Genomic DNA, 18,556 nt, shown 5'->3' with positions numbered 1-18,556 from the left:
AAATTGCATGCAGGAGTTGCTTCCCTGCAACTTCAGAAATATCTACCTATAGGCAAGGGAGATCACTACGTAGAAGATAGAAGAAAAGAAATATTATTTTATTTGTCCGATTTATTTATTTCTAATTATCAACTAATTTAGGTACTAAAAGTATTACACTGAATTGTGGTCATGATGAGGAATATTAAATAATTATATATTCGGGTAATAATTCTAAACAAAATATCTGCATATTATATCAAAACTTTTCATTGGAATGCATACAAAAATTATAAGGAAGTACATGTTCCTTCAGAAAGAATATTTCCATTTATCTATTTCTAAATAAATTCTCATTGAAAGCGTGTTGGATCAATATAATTAGATATAATGAATATATAACATTTTATACCAGCTGCGTACGCAAAATAAAGCTATATGGTGACAGCTGTAAATATGAAGGTACGAGGCTTTTACCAATATGTTTAATGAAGTGAAAGCCGTGACTAATATTAATTCTTGAAGCAATTATTTGCAAACAAAGTTTTTAAAGATATTCTTTTATGACAGTTTGACATAATAAACCAAGTGTCAATGGTAACGGATTTAACACTCTTTGGATTTGATATATAATATTCGTTGTGAAAATTTAAAGCATTATGCAAAAATAAGTATCAATGTTGTAATGGAATTGCACTTATAGTTATGTGTAAACATTCAGTCGTTGACATTTGACCTGAATAGCTAAGTATGTTTTTTTTACATTTTTTCTAATAAATATAGTAAATACGTTATGAAAAATAGAATATATATTATGTTTAAATTGAATACAGATCTTTTTTCATAAATATTGTAATAATTTAAACAGCTATGTATAACTGTGAGCTTATATGCTGCTATTATTTATTGTGTTTGCTTAAATTTCATTACATGAACAAATCCTTTATCAGTGCAGCCTGCCGACTGTTGTGAGCTTTCTTTTGGGCCAAAAAATAACCATATCAAGATGAAATGTACGGTGGTATGTTTATGATATGCATTTATTTTTAAGATTATATCAATTCATGCGCGCGACATCTTATCTCGTGGGCACGACATCTTACCTCGTTCGCACGATATCTTATCTCGAGCGCACGGCAACTTATCTCGTGCGCATGACATCTTATCTCGACCGCACGACATCATATCTCGTGCGCACGACATCCTATCTCGAGCGCACGACATCATATCTCGTCCGCACACAACATGATTTAAAAATTAAAAAATTGCATGTCCTTAACATACCACCTAAGAAATGTCCTATGAATGGACTAAGTTGTAAAAACCTAAGTAAACTGGTTTCCATTTCAGTCTTGCTAACTTACTTCGAATTGACTATCAATATTCTGTCCTACAACTAAAGGAAAAGTCATTATCTAGAAGTCATTAGCCACAAATGTTCGATGAAAAGTAGACAAGAAAAATTTAAACCCCTCGTAAAAACCAATTTATCGTTTTTGGAGTGTTTTAAAAAAAATTACAATCTATTACAAAGTAAGTGGAATAACTAGATTGACACCTAGTTTAATTACATATTAAATCAAGTAGAAAATAGTTCCACGTAGTGATAATACTTAAATGCATGCTCTCATGTTTACAAGCACGCAATATCACATACAGGATAGAGCACAGAACTTTCTGTTATGTGAAACGCTTCAGTTTAAAGGAGATATACTTGTGTTGCCATCTCTTAGAAAGCAATTATTGTAGAAAAACAAGTAAGAAATAAATTTATATACAGTTGTAAGCCGAAGTGTACATCATAAAACATTTTAGAAACCTTAATCAGTTGTCAGATTGGCTCGGGATATAAAAATACAGAATCAAGTTTCATATAATTTTCTCTAAAGCCTTACTTAACTTACTATATAAATTTTAAGGTCCTTTCAGCTAATGGGCGTTAACATTACCAATGGTTTTAGCATAAGTTTGCAGTTAGGGGTAAAGTACGAAGACCTCGGTGTGTAGTCGAAAATATGCATAGCACTTTAACAATTTGTATATAATATTTCCTAATTTTGTCCAACCATTATTAACAGAACTGCTGCAGGTAAATAAAATCATATATTTGGGAAACATTTGAATGTGTTCGACAGGATCTGACTGCAACAACTATAATTACAGCTAACAATGATACAGGTAACACTAGCGTGTACTATATGTACATCAAGCGAATAGTTGTTATTTACTGGGTATATTTGCTAGGAGGAAAGTTTAAAAACCGAACGGCTGTTATTTTGATGTTTTTCTAATACAAAACAGTGCTGGTAATTTGTTCGTTTTGATATTTTTGGTATGGCATTAATTTTCGTGTATCGTTCTTATTTTGTTGCATGTATAATGATATAATCAGAATGTTTACACGTCTTTTCATAACATGTTACATGTTACTTTTGCAGAATATAGATTTCTAGTGGGGTTCATAATTCCATGTGAACAAGCAGAATAATATGTATAGTCAAACAAGTCTTTGCGTCTATTACTAAGTCTGATTAATACAAATATTACACAGCAAAGCATAACGGAACATCGTTGTTAAGAAATATGTTTGAAATTCGCAATTTTTAGATGATTTTATAAAGAAGAAAGTTTGAATACATATATGGCAAGTGTTCAAAGGCGGTGCCCCACTGTGTTTCTTTATTTGTTCGTTTTGTCCTAGTGTGCTTCGCGTGAGTTTGTGTGTGTTGGTCTTGTGCGCGTCCGCATTTGGGGAGGCTGCGTTTTTTGAACGTGGCTTTTCTTTTGAATATTTATTATTGTTCCAAATACAAACCGTACATGATGACTTTATCTTAGACAGTAATAAAGATATTAAAACAAATTTTATTTCAATTCAATAAGTTAAACACGCCTTTTCAAGCAACATTATTTTGGTAACAAGTGCCCATCCAATAAATCAAGAAAATACAAGACAATTCGTCTTGATATTTAGTGCTGCAAACAGAACGTGCAACAATTACATTTACTAAGTAAACAATTTTACATTCGAGGTCAGTTTTGCATGGAAAGAAAAATATGTTCGTATAACCGTCATTTGTGCAGTTATATCAACGGTGGCGGCTCTTTCCGCAATATGAACAAAATGGAGCCGTCTGAAGAAATCTTTCAAAATTGGATACCATCAACATTTCAAAAAGAACATAAAATCATATCTTACCATGTTTTTTGTTCTGAAATTTAGGATATATTACTATTGTAATAAGCAAAAAACAGGAATTGCATTTATATCAGAAGTCTATGGGCGGGTATTTTTGTATGTGTATGTCAAGATACTGGTTATATATATATACCCAGGGAAGTGCCTACGCCTTTAGTATCTTGAACAATGAAATGGGTCCTATCGCTAAGGTGACTATGTCTTAGACTAGCTGACAAACGAAATAGAATGTCCTTTGTTAAAACGTTAAGCTGGTGAGACCATATATCTCATATATAGAATTTTCCTCTGGCTACCTTGCCTAAATGATTCGTGTACCAATGATTCGTAAATGATTTAAATTGTGAGCTAGACAATTTCAGGGATCAGGCAAATCACTAAATGTTTCAAACTAACAATCTTCAATTAATAATAATTAGCTCAAACTCCTATAGGCTGGAGACTCTATACTTGAATGTCTTTTTGTTGAAGTTCCCGTCAGACAATGTCTTTGAATCAACAACATACGAGTCCTATCGCATAGATGCTCGGCCTCTGCCCTCTTAATTGATGTTACAACTCTATATGAATGCCCCAACCCCTGGAATGCTCAGAGCCTGTATGCTATCACATGTAGCATTCAAGTACCATATAGGTATATCCCCGATGCCTTGGCTGTACTTCGCCAATAATGCTGAACCGTCCATAAGCCGGAACTCTCCTACTCTCAGTAGATTACCAAACTCTGGGTTTCTGTCTCAGCTTTCCGATTCTCAGCCTATACTTGCTATAGTCTAATACATTCAATTACAATAAAGGTAAAACAGCTGTGCGCTTGCCCTATAGCTCGAAACCTTGTTGAAATTCTGCAAATCTTCTTTAGTCTATGAACTTCAAACGTCTTCTTTTTAATAATTTATCTGCCCTGACAGGGTAGTTGCAATAACCTCCTTATCAAGGTACTGGGATAAATTATTAGTGGAATCCTCGATGTGTCTTCTTCTGTCGCTGGATACCGAATGAACTCTCTGCCATCCATCTACCTATTTATACCTCAGCAGACGTGCTATTTATAGAACTTGTTTCTGATTGGTCCTAATTTATATATAGTATTTTACAACGAGTACTTGCTCTAACAAATATCTGGTTCCATTTAACTGTTGTATATGACATAGTGTGTGATGCTGGGATCCAGCTATCAACATAATGAACCCAAATTAGCCAGAAATGACACAAAGTCTGTTATAAACAGCAATTCAACAATAATTATAGAAATGATAGCATGGTAAGGGAGTGAAGCACTATCTGTGCTTATTTGTTACGTTATCAATATATCGGATATACAAATTATTCTGGCAGTGTAATGTTAGCCTCAACAGATTTTAGTACACAGTTAGGTATTTACTATCCTTTACAACTCATTCGTTATTATTTCTTTTCATAATGACCATATATTTAATAACATTTGAATTTTAACGCTTACACAAAAACTGCTCGTAATAAAGGTAATCATATGTTTAAGGAAAATCAGATGACAATGTAAAAGGAAGCAAAATGTGCATAATTAGTTAAGACAGTAAGTCAGATGGTACAACGGGATCCAAATAAAGATTTTTACACAAGAAAGAACAATAAACAAGCAGAATGCAACGTTTGTTTCATAATTGTTAAAGGTCAAGATCGCAAGATCAAGCAGTTCTATTTTGTCTCCATTCTGTTTCATTTGTGCTCTATGGGGGGGAATTTCCGACAAACGTAATTAATAATAAGACAATGTACAAAATGTTACTTTAGGTTATTTTTATTCAAGGTCAATAACTAGGCCGAATGGTGAGATCAGAAGTCAAATAAGGATAAATCTGTGTTTGCCCTAGCTCTCTGAGAGGAACTGTTAATAATAAAAAGGAAACTCTTCGGTCTTCGGTTCAACGTTAAAATAATGTATTGAGATCGAAATTCAGACAGTGATTATTTTATGTTCACTCTTTTATGTACACTGCAAAATATTTCTATTAAGAATTTTCAATTGTCTGTTTTCATTACTTTATAGTGTTACAGCAAATTAGTACGTATCAGTTCTACCTTGAACTTTAATTACACATATTGTTTTATCATAAATAAACTCTAGTTTTATATTCATCTGTAAGAGATACATAATTTCTTTAAAATCCATAAAAATGTGACTAAGTACTTTGAAAGTGGCTAGTGGTAAAAACTTTTGACAAGACTTCTGAAAGATATTCTTATAAATAACCAAATATTGTTCAGTAGGTAGTAAACCATTGCAACACATTTGAAATAATGCAGAGAAACATTATTCTTGCTTTACCAATATCTAACTTTTATTTTCACCTACTTTACCATTTCTTAGTGCCATATATACCTTCTGTACCAGACTTGGTAAAAATGTTTCATCCAAACTATGGGTGAGTAGCTTTAATACAAATGCTCGCGACAACATAAATAAAACCATAAATAAAGCACTATGAATAAAGTACTGACTAGTGATGTTCTGATTGTCGCCGACAACCGATTGTCGATCATTTATTGAGCCAAAGTCGCCGACATCGATTATGAACTTGCACAAATTATTGTTATTTGACGCTTATGTGAGTTTAAAGCCTATTCGGGCGTTCCGCATCTTTTTGGAGGTATTTCCTCTTCAGGTTCATTTCATTTCCATTCTTCAAAACGGAGGCAAAACATACTGCGTACGATCAAAATAATAATGCAATTAAAGCTATATTCCAATATCCAGGGAAGATTATACCATAAGTAGGGAAGTAGTTTAGATCCTACAAGATATGTGGAAATTACTGACTACACAGAAATAGAACTGAGTACTACGGAGCTTTATTAGAACTAAGTATTCTAGGTCTGTTATCCGAGTTAAACATTTAATATTACATTTACATCTTCATCTTTCATCAAACCGTCGATTGCCGACTATCACCGGGCGGCTCTGTCAGAGAAACAATTGTTAAAGAACTGATATGTTACAATGTTAAAAGAATAAAAGCTAAAAAAAGACAGTATGCTACAGTTAAAATAGGACAGACGCAAAAGAATTACATACCGACCACCACCAGCCTCTCTCTAAAGATACTGAGACTGGGGCTAGATTTGACATAAGTTGGCAGGGAGTTCCAGAATCGGATGGTCCTTGGGAAGTAGGAGTTAGAGAAGTACTGAGTATGAGACATGGGGATTAAGTAATTTAGGTTTCTAGTTGGTATAGGATGAGATTGGTCGACTGCAACTGTCTGGGTCCTTATTTTATAAAACATTACTAATGAATTGTGTAATCTTGTATATTGGAGTGTATTCCATTCGAGTAAATGTATATTAAATGTATAGTTCTGGACCATTTATATGTTTAAAAACTTCTTTGTATTTTATTTTTACCGCCTCAGTAGCCTAAATTGTACTACTAGTAGTTTCCTCGCTTGGCGAAGGACTGGGCAGCTCGGTATCAGTATAATGTGACTGGGTGGGATATCATGTCACGTGTCTAGAACGTGATATGACTATGAGGTAGAACTATAAAGCTGGGCATTGTGCTCACTGCTACAAGGAGGCACCGCCGTTTAAATAACTGGCAATTTGACATCAAACACGAACACAAACTGTATTTTTTGCGTGTATAACTAAACGTGATACATGTATTTCAATATATTGTATTTATGATCTTATTTCTGATCTTATTTCTGACTTATTCTATCTGTGTATCTACATGTTTTACACTGAACACAAGATGTGATTCTTCCTGAAGGTATAAATGTAATTGTTAAAACCGACCCAGAGGCATCCTTGGACTACATTAACTGTGTGAAGTAAAAGGTATATTTAACATTGTTCTTAGTGTGTGTTTGACCTTCAGTTTAAATATCATACTATTTTTTATACCACATGAATAATCCTTCTACTACCTAAGTATCGGATACTTAAAAAGATACAGAGTGGAAGGAAATAATTTCCATGTGACCTTACATCTTACAGTGTGATATTGACCATTAACCGATAATACCTAGAGATGCATTCCACCAAATATCTCATTATAGCTATGTTACAACGCACTGAGCCATATTCGGAACACTGGCACTAGACTAGGAAAACATGCTGATTGATATATATGTTATATTCTATATGTTAGAACCATGATCATAAACGGGAAAATGTACTAACCCATTTCAATCTCGCCTACGTTACTTTGTAGCCGTGGTCCTTAATTTGTTCCATAGACTGTTTTCAGTACCATTGTTTTGATCAATTTTGTCACTCGTCTTTATTATTACAGCTCTATTTTTTCCATATTAACAAAATTGAAGCTTTATGCGAACGGAGTATACATACTTTCTGATATATTAACATTAACCTCAATTACGTTCTTCAAATGTTATGAATTCTAGAGTCATAGAGCAAATGTAATGTAGCTTGCCTAAAACTCTAAATTAAATATTTGGAATTAAGACGTGTTTCTTATGACGCATACTAAAATATTATTATATTTATATAGATGTTGACATGATAATATGTTTTATTAAATACAACATTTCTACATTAATGTCAAGCAACTGAATATTTCTTTGAATGCTTGGTTGAATTCTGACTTGGTAACATTATGTCATTATGGTAATAATAGGCTTTTTGAAAAAAAGTAAAAGAAAATTAATATGAACCTAGTAATGACGGAGATTGCTTTTGGTCGAATTATACAACCAGATTTATCTATGCAATGAAGTAAAATTAACACGTGATTACAGATTACTTTGAAAGCATTTTCGTGTTAATCACTCAAAATATTGATGTCAAAATATGGAATCAAAGGGAATTAAAAAGATGAAAGGAATAAAAGAACAAAAAATTATATTGACCACGCGAAGTAATTAGATACAATGATTCTGTTATAAAAACGAAACGGATGAAGCAGAGGAGTAACAAGTCGCTGTATAGAAGAAAGGAATTGGCGAGTAAAAGTGTCAGGTAAAGTTACATCGCCTACATACATACAAGCAAATTCAAGATAACATAAATTACATATAAAACTGTGCGGACAAGAAGCACATTTAGAAACGGGGCACTGCCTTGGAATGTCTGTTTTCAGCATTTAACATTGAACAATTCCTAAATATCTGTTTGTCAGTCTATGACATTTCCAACTGCTATGAAATTGGTAAATGTACTTTGAAGAATAGGAATAAACAACAACATTTGAATTAGAGAACGCTCTTCAGATAGCACGTTTCATCAGTTTAGTTTTTTCTTGTTTACCAGTCTCCTTGTCAAAAGATATTTTCAATTTTCATGCACTAACGTTTTCTTATAACTTTTTGCTGTAAAATACCATCGTCTCTTTCAACAGTTCTTATCATTTATTCGAGAGAACATGTTTGATCAGACGATAAAAGGAACGCACGTTAGAAACATGCGTGATACAAATATTATATTGATTACCCTTATTGCTTACCTCCTATCTAAAATAAAGTTTGTAACATAACATTATCATAAGAATTTCATGAGCTGGCTATATTTCGTTAAGCGGGAATGTAATCAAAGGGTAAATAGCTAAAGTAAATCTTCTAATGTTTTCAGTCACGAGCCTACTTACACAATATTACTATTTACGTAATACCTGAAGAAAAACCTATCATAACGTAACAGTCTGGAATAAATCAAGCTGGAAGATCAATACTGTACTTGGATAGGAGATGTTAAACATGCATGTAGTTTAAAACATAACGCTGATATTGCATGATAAAGGACTGAACTGTATAGTATTTGCATAAAGCCACCTGTTTCAGATTTGACTAAACGTTACAAGTAAGGATACTTGAGTGGTATGTTTATCTAACTTTTGTATAAAGAACGAATTACTCGAAGAAACGAGTAGTCTTAAAAGACCTTGTTTAGGGTATGGCTGTGACTAACAACAGATCCGGTGCGCCTGTGATATATTACAGACTCCGGTATATACCGGATTCAAGCAATTTGAACGAAAGTATCTTAAATGTATATATTTTGTAACCATGGAGATAATTAATAACCCTAACCTTTAGTCAGTGTATTTTACATAGTATACATTAAATGCGTTCGGACAAGCAAAAAGCAAAAATATGCGGTATTTTTGCCGTGCGTTTCAATTGATAATCACTTCCGAGCATGCATGCATGCGCAGAACGGCTGCACCAGGTCTGTAATGAGAAACATCGTTAAGGTAATTATATAGTATAGGTAAATATCCCTCAGATCTATTACATATAGTTATAACCTCTGTGATCAGTGTCAGTTGAGCGGCTCATGTGATCAAAGCTGCAAGAATTATTTGTGTATGTTTAAGTCAATTGTACATCTGACATACATTACCATTTTCAATATATTTTGTTGTAAGATACAAACCATAACGTGATCGTTTAATATAGTTATGGAGCAAGCTCTGCGTCTAATTGAATGTAATAAAACTGCAACTTTACTTTAATCTTAGTTTCAATTATATGACCTATTAAAGTAGTTACGGTCAACGGTAAAAGTGTTTTAGTTTATGGTTCGATGTATTGGTTTTTATGTAAGATATAGACTTCAAGGTAATGTTAAAATAATTGTATTTGTGTAAGTACTGAATATTGCAATAAAAGTTGTTGATATTAGTATAAATAATGTATAATTATGATTAAAAAGTTAAAAAAAAGTATAAGTTTAATTTAAAAATGCATAAATATGTAATGTTAAACATGTGTCCACAAAAAATAAGATTGTAATGCATTAACGATCATAATAATTTGGTGGACACCTTATTTAAAGACATATTGGACAGTTTTTTTATATGTATATAAGCAAAAGTCTTCCACGGACAGATTTTTTAAAAACTTTGTATACTGACTAAGCGTCAAGTTTAAAACGGAAATATGTATTAAAGATAATAGGTACCCGGGCTTGATGTTAAATTATCTTCCGTTGAAAATCAGAAAATACTAAAACAATCTAATTTTAAGGGCAGATAATTCAATATCAAGGCAAGGAAAGTGTGCATTTTAATTTAAATTTCTGTTTCAGACTTCATTTATAGTCAGTATACAAAGTTTAAAGAAATTTGGTCCATGGGACTGTATCATTTTGATATGTTCATAGTTAAGAACATTTGCAACAGTGGGGCAAATGACATTGACATGGGGCAAAATTTTCTTACGGACAGAATTTCTTCTTTAAGCTGTGTTCACTGACAGAGTCAAATCAAAAACAGAAATATAAAATAAAACAAGTTTTAGGTACCCAGCCTTTGTCATGAATTATCTGCCCTTGAAAGTCGGAAAGTACTGAAAGAAAAATTTATTTTCAAGAGCAGATAATTCAAGATCAAGCCTGGGTACCTATAATTTGTAATACATATTTCCGTTTTAAACTTGATTCTCAGTCAATACACAAAGTTTAAAGAAATTTTGTCCGTAGGAACATTTTTGCTTATATACATACAGAAAGCTGTTATGTCTTTTATAACTAAGCAAAATGTTGCATGCGCGCGTGTTCCACATATAGCTACACAGAATAATTTGGTAAAAGGGATGCCTTACAAAGGTGTTTATACAAATGTACAACACACTGTAAAAATTTCCTTCCGAGTTTGGATTTTATTGACTTTTTATCATACTGACAACCGTTTAACTTGCAAACGGCTAATCAACTTATATTATAATGTTTTTAAGGTTTCGATGGAGGCCTTGAGAAACAAAAATCAAACAGCACCAAATCATAGAAAGAAAGAGTTGTTTGACATGAAAATTGAACAGCATGTAAAACATGTATATTACTTTACGAAACAAGTGTCAGTATACTGATATAAACATTGAATTCCGGAAAAGGGCTGCCTAAAGGGGCTCCACTTCCGGACAGTTAAACGCCTTTAAAAACTCACCATTTTCAAAGAACAGTTACACATGTTCGTTTTGATGCATTTGCAATAGCGTGCGAGTGGTGAAATTTCGCATAACAAGGTGGAACATAGTTTTCAGCAATTGTTTATCTTTTTTTCTTTGCAAATGGCATTCATTTTCAAAGGGAGACAACTGTTCCCGATTATTTTAAGTACAAATGGCATTCATTTTCAAAGGGAAACAACTTTTTCCGATTATTTTAGGTAATCTTTGAGAAAAAGTTGTCTCCCTTTGAAAATGAATGCCATTTGTAAAGAAAAAAAGATAAACAATTGCTGAAAACTATGTTCCACCTTGTTACGTGAAATTTCACCACTCGCACGTTATTGTAAATGCATCAAAACAAACATGTGTAACTGTTCTTTGAAAATGGTGAGTTTTTAAAGGCGTTTAACTGTCCGAAAGTGGAGCCCCTTTAGGCAGCCCTTTTCCGGAATTCAATGTTTATATCAGTATACTGACACTTGTTTCGTAAAGTAATATACATGTTTTACATGCTGTTCAATTTTCATGTCAAACAACTCTTTCTTTCTATGATTTGGTGTTGTTTGATTTTTGTTTCTCAAGGCCTCCATCGAAACCTTAATCAAGCGATTTAATATTGGTCTTTTTATTTGCCCAAGGGCTGTCGTATATACGACTGTCCGAGGTCAAATAACTACGCTTGATACGAGTTTATAATTCAACTTTCCAATATTGACGGTAACACTATAAGAATTCTTTCAGTTATCTTACAGCAATTAAACACATTAAAGAAAAAATGTTTAAGCATTATCATTTTAGCGAGTAAAGGAGAATTGGTTGTATGTGGGTGTGTGTGAATAATTTTGAGAGATATTGTGCTGCCTCAATATAATCAGCAATAGCTGGAACATACCGTATTACTCGCACTAGTGAGTATCTTATAAAATTTGAGTTGTGGTAGAAACTGCTTTAAAGTCTTTTGTTTTTAAGGCTGCAGGCAACGAGGCACAAAATTGTACACATACCTATTGATCAAGATGATACTACAACCAACCCCTATGCTTCGTTCTATTCTAACCCGCAAATGTTTGCAGTTTACGATTGACGTTCGTGTTCGCAACCAAAGCTCATACACTTCCCAGCATGTGAATCGCTATTACTATTATTGTTCAAATTCCACACTATCTACATGTTTGTTTGAGTTAAATCTCATCCTTTTAATTAATCTTAGTTTCTCATATTTTTTCTATATTTTCCTTGAAAATTAGAACGTGTTACAGGAACTTGCTTTTATACAGTAACGAATGAACCGAAAGTATCGGTATAATCTACAAAGACGTACATCGACCAGTCTTACTTGGTTAGTACTAAAAGATTCTTTAAGGACGTATGCTAGAATTTGGTGCGAAAATTTTCCCAATAACAGAATTTCTTTAAACTTTGGATATTGAAGGACAATCATCTAAGAAACCAAAATATGCAATAAAAATCATAGGTCACCGGATTCGAAAAAGAGTTATCTGCCCTTGAAAACGGCATTTCCCCCAAAATGACGTTTTCAAGGGCAGATAACTCTTTTTCAAATCCGGTGACCTATGATTTTTATTGCATTTTTGGTTTCTTAGATGATTGTCCTTCCATATCCAAAGTTTACAGAAATTCTGTTATTGGGAAAATTTTCGCCCATCTCATATACAGGGAATTCTAGCGTACGCCTTTAACTACTGGTTGTAGCAGCCTAGTTACCACCTTAAACAGCTCTCCTCGAGGCCGGAAATTCCCATCTGTACTTACAACCTGTGATAAGATCTTTTTCTTGGATACCATATTAAAGAAATAATATTAAAAATAAAATCAAACGTATGACTTTCTTTTTGGACCATTTACTTACAGCAGCGTTTTAACAAAGCTCGTGAAATCAACGTATGTAAACAGGAAAGACTTCATGACAAAAAAGACAAATAACAATGTTAAGTTCCGGTTTTGTTTTATCACTTGCAACGTAACGTTATGCATTTTAAATAAACTTACGTTTTTTGAATCGAGAAATATACTATAAGGAATAAAGAGGACCTATCAAGGTATTCTATTTGTATTCCGTTTTAGGAAATAAGCTTTGAATTACTACATAAATCTTTTACATATATGTAGTTCGTAATACGTCATTTACAGCACGACAGTCATCTTACACCCCGGGGTGTCAGATGGAGTTTTCTCCACCGGTGAAAATACAGGAAATCCCGGTCTGGTATGAAAGAAATCAACATAATTATTAGATAATATTTTTGTCAAAATTAGAAAATATTGTAATGTATAATTTTTAAGCAAAACAAAATGGCGTCATTAATAATCTGACGGAAGTGAATACACCATACTGGCCCTTTCTTTTGAACCAATAAAAATGCTTGAAATCCATATTGGTCCTGTTTTCTCGTATTGGACTTTTTTTCTCATATTGGCTCAGTTAAGCTCCGAATTAGCTCTAACTGTTTCATATGATGTGCGCAATGTGTAATGTTGTAAAGTTGAATAATAATGTTTACTATCAATAAGTACTAGTCGTACTACACATATTACTTTAAAATTGCAGGAGAAGTAATCTTTGATTTTAAACTTGGTCAAAATTTGAAATTAACCGAACGAGCTGACATGCTTTTTCACTTATAGTAGCAAATCTAATGTAAAATATATTCATTATAATTATTATTCAAGGCCTATAGGTTTTTTACAGGAACAGAGGTAATACGAGTATTGATTTTGCACAGAATAAATGCTAAATTGCAACACAAAACTGCAGTATTAACCAGATAAATCTTTTGTTTCTTTTACCCATGTTAGTAGTACCTGAAATAACATGTTTTGTCTAGATGATCTTAAAGTTTACTCGTCAAGTTTAAAACAAACTTACTTGAAATGTTATGAATGTTATACTCATAGTAAAAAATACATATTTCACTTCATTGATTATGATTCGTATTTAAACGGAACATGTTTCACTAGATAAAATAAAATGTACTAATAAAGTACTTTATCATTAATGTTATTGGTATACACACGAATATTTTCATTTGGTTTAAACAATATTTTATTCATTATTATACATTTACAACATAAAACGCTACATAATTAAGGCATGAAGGATTGAGTAGAAAGCTAAGCTTATTTGAAACTCTCTTCTTGCGTATTTTGTTTCGGTAACATGTTAACTTCACAATAAACAGTATCGTATGTTTACAGGTTAGACATACAATGTAGAAAAACAAATATACATGCATTCATTTTTGTATTTAAAGCAAAATCAAAGACAAAAAATATCTTTTTAGATCGTACAGGAAAAAAGGACAGAAAAGCAAGAAGCAAGAAAAGACAGGTTGTAGTGGTCACTTTAGAGCACTTGGTTATTCTTGACGGACTTGTGTTATAACATAATATCTTCATTTAAGCATCATATTAATTTTTCTCGAATACAACTCTTCGAAAAAGATGTAAAACTACTGAACACTTAAAAATTACATGACTGATTGATTCAATTTTAACTCAGTAACGAGCAGGAATAAATGACTGGACTGTAATTATATGCTTTGGAAAAAATGTATGACAAAAACGACATTAAATCGCCTGATATCAGGAACGTGTTTACAGGGTAATATGAGATCTCATTCGTGTTGATTAATTAAAATTTATTCAGTATCGATATACGGAAATTTAAGGTTTAAAGAAGATAAAAAGGAATATCCGAGCAAAAGCAATCTTTACATGCAACTAATGAAATAACAATGCAATAGTGTACACAGTTTTCTAGATGATTATGAAAAAATATACATTTGTAGCTTCTGTATATATACCAACGGATGTGTACATCAATTCGGGTGTGTGTATATAGCAGTATGTATATAAAGCAGCGTCGATACTAGTCTTTTTGGGTTAGTGGACTTGTTTGGACATATGCACGCTCATTTTACTGCTAGGCGTTTTGCCATAGTTTGTTTGATATATTTGTATAGGTTATAGATCATTTATTGACATTCTAACGAAATTAAGTTTGCCGAAATGGAGCGCAGCATAGTGAAGGCAAAACTTAATTCATTAGCATTATCAATAAGTGATCTTTAACCGACTTATAGTTAAAATGCCCCGTTTCATAACACTGACAGGTTCAATCAGCAACATCTCCGTCTCAAGCAAACTAAGCTACACCTTCTTTCATTTCTTGGATAGTGTTTATCGTTTCTTTGGCTAGTATTATGTGATGTGCACTCATGTTCTGCGTGTGTACATGTATCGTCGGTGCTACAAGGTTATTACAGGGCGAAAATTCGATCGATGCCCTTCGTCTGTATTTTGGTTCATTTTGTCGCAACTATTAAATTTGATGAACATGGAAGTGATGGAAATAGGAAACTTTCGATATAAATAGCAAAAATAAACCAAGGTGAAACTTTTACTATGAAAGTACAACTTGCATTAAAAAGGAGATAATAAAATGCTATTTACATATTTCTTTGCTACACTTGGCCCGTTTATTACATAGGCACATCATTTGTTGTGTGCATTCCTGTATTTTGGCAGGTGTTCCGCCTCCCTGAATGTAGGAGATCCATAGTACGCTGAACTATGAATACTCATTAATCTTGTACCACTTCATGATTAAGTGGACTATTTTTTTTCAGTTATGAACTAATATGAAAACAAGTTGATTACTTTTTTTTTAAAATGCTTCGCCTGTCATTGGATAAAAAAATGTTTGAACTATAATGTTATTAACTGGTTCGTATAAATTACCTCATGCAATAAATTGAATAATAATGCGACCATATGTCCTCACGGATCTTACTTATGGAAACGTATTTTTATGCCCCCACTTTTGGGGGTGGGGGCATATAGATTTCCTCTTGTCCGTCCGTCCGTCCGTCCTTCCGAGAATGTTGTGTCGCGCCTAGTTCCAAACGTATTTGACGTAAAGTTACAAAACTTTACAGAAATGTTGGTCAGCATGTGTAGTTGTGCACCTGGGGTTTCGCGTCCGGATTCATTCAGTCGTGTAAGAGTTATAGCCCCTGACATTGTAAAAATTGATCATTTTAATGTTGCGTCGCACGTAGCTCCAAAAGCATTTGATAGAGAGTCACAAAACTTTACAGGAATGGATCAGCATGTGTAGTTGTGCACCTGGGGTTTCGCGTCCGGATTCATTAAGTCATGTAGGAGTTATGGCCCCTGATTTAATAAAAAATTGGTCATTTTAATGTTGTGTCGCGCCTAGCTCCAAAAGTATTTGACGTAGAGTCACCAAAGTTTACAGGAATGTTGGTCAGCATGTGCAGTTGTGCACCTGGGGTTTCATGACCAGATTCATTCAGTAGTGTAGGAGTTATGGCCCCAGACTTAGTTAAAAATTGGTCATTTGAATGTTGTGTCGGGCGTAGCTCCAAAAGTATTTGTCCTAGAGTCACCAAAGTTTAAAGGAATGTTGGTCAGCATGTGCAGTTGTGCACATGGGGTTTCGCGTCCGGATTCATTCAGTATTGTAGGAGTTATGTTCCCTGACCTAAGAAAAAAATTGTGTCCTTTGTCATGTAGTGGGGGCATATGTGTCCCATGGACACATTTCTAGCTTTTTAAAAATTTAGTTATATCCTTTTCTGTACACTATCTCCATAAATTCATTGTATCTGCGAAAAAATATATAGCTTCTCTGGTCCTAACCAGTTGAACAGGCTAAAATAGCACTGTTGATTTGTGAGACATGGTAACAGACTTTTGAATTTATATGCAAATGTCGAACGAGTAGGAATGTGTAGTACAATGCGGGTGACTGTTTGGACTGTATAAAGCAGCATCAAAACTTATCTTGTTGTGGCATGTGCACGCTCGTTTGTACTGCCAAGTGATTCGCTGTAATTGGTCTGTATTTGGTTCGTATAAATTCCGAGATATTCCATTTTGAGTTTTATGCAGTATTTCTCAAAACTATGTTTGAAGGTTATTTTGCTAATGTGTCTTAACAAATTACTGCTACTAGTTAAAATCTTTTTGGCATATGCTTCGCAAACTCCAGAGGAATCTCTAATTTACAACCGCTGACAGACAAATGCATGTATTCAAAACAAACAAAATTATAACATTCTCACGATCAGAAAAACGCGAAACATTTGCAGCTGTATATCGTGGACCGTTGGAAAGTTTGAATTCAGCCATAGTGCATTAGCTAATACGTGTCAGTACTCAACTTAATTGTAACTACTACCTGAAACAACATTTGTTCCTGATAAAGCTAAACTTGCCAATGCAATACTAAAGAATTGTTATTATAAATCGACCATACCGATGTGCAATGAAACAAAGAATATCGTCTGACATATAGCTAAACAGTAGGAAAATGTAATTTACGGATTTGAATAAGTTATCCTATTGGCTTGAAATATCACTAGTCTACGAACAAAAGAGAACGTAGAATAACGAATAACAAATGAGCCTTTTAAAACAATGTATTAATTTCAATACGATTGTATAAATGATTTCCATTTCCTATACATCTATTAACAATACAGATATAAACTGTCATTATTACATGCTTTTATCTTACAAAAAGTTAACAGAAACAGACACATACAGTTAACTGCATTTCTATTACTTTTTCGCCTTTTCACTGCATTGGCCTTTTCATTAACATAATTATAAACAGGCTTTTAAAAAATGTTACCTACTGAAATATTCTCATTCAATTAACTAGTATTGTCCACGACATTTGAAATTTAAAGGTTGTGCAGTATCAGCTCGCTCCTGGAAAACGTCACTCTTTTATGAGAAATAGCTATAAAACCTTTTCTTATACAGACATTATGTTACATTTTTTGTATTTTAAGTTTAAAAAAATGCTGACAAAGGTATTATCTTTGAAAGCTTCAATATTCAAAACGGTATCCAGTTCCTACAATGTATCAGAACAATATATATAAATATTGTATTCAATATTTATTTGATGATGACTAGTTTTTTCCTATCTGTCTGTATTGTAATATGTTTTTGGCATGTTTTCAAGATTCATTAGGCTTTGAAACATTATGCAAAGGTTGCATGCCAATATACATAAACAAAACATGCAAGTATTTGACATTCCTTTTAACAATGTATGAAATACATTGCAGAAAGTTAGGTTTTTTTTTGAGTCTCGTTTCAAAACAAAAAAATAAGGTATGGTGACAGACATGTTAAGTAACAAGATGTATACTGTCTAATATAAAACAGTATACAGGTAACTTGAAAAATATTACCTGGCATCCATAGAATAGTTGCCGAACTAGACTAGGCTTTGTGCATTGGGCACGCTGCGCTTTTGGGACGTCGTTTTACATGTATTAAGATATACTTCCTTTTTTCAACTTATCTATGTGATGAACTGATATATATGTGTAGCTTGTTTCTACCGTTCGTGCGGAACAAAGGTTTTGCAAATATTTCGTACTTTTAATCTACTTACGCGACGCTTTACACACGTGTGTCAAAGACA

General features: G+C 33.1%; 1 protein-coding gene across 2 annotated transcripts in view; it reads left to right on the top strand.

Annotated features, from left to right (window-relative positions):
- The first annotated feature begins 573 nt into the window (after positions 1–573).
- Positions 574–18,556, top strand: part of LOC123556549 (glycine receptor subunit alpha-2-like) — a 41,538-nt gene continuing 23,555 nt past the window's right edge. Inside the window, exon 1 of one of the 2 annotated variants that reach the window (XM_053542836.1) lies at positions 574–727. The gene's annotated coding sequence lies outside the window, so the exon portion shown is untranslated. The remainder of the gene's footprint in view (positions 728–18,556) is intronic. The other variant, XM_045347332.2, reaches the window with a different exon arrangement.

The sequence above is a fragment of the Mercenaria mercenaria genome, chromosome 5 (genome assembly GCF_021730395.1).
Source record: "Mercenaria mercenaria strain notata chromosome 5, MADL_Memer_1, whole genome shotgun sequence".
Taxonomy (NCBI): Eukaryota; Metazoa; Mollusca; class Bivalvia; order Venerida; family Veneridae; genus Mercenaria; species Mercenaria mercenaria.
The sequence above is the reverse complement of the archived record's forward strand: the minus strand, read 5'-3'. Positions and strand labels throughout refer to the sequence as shown.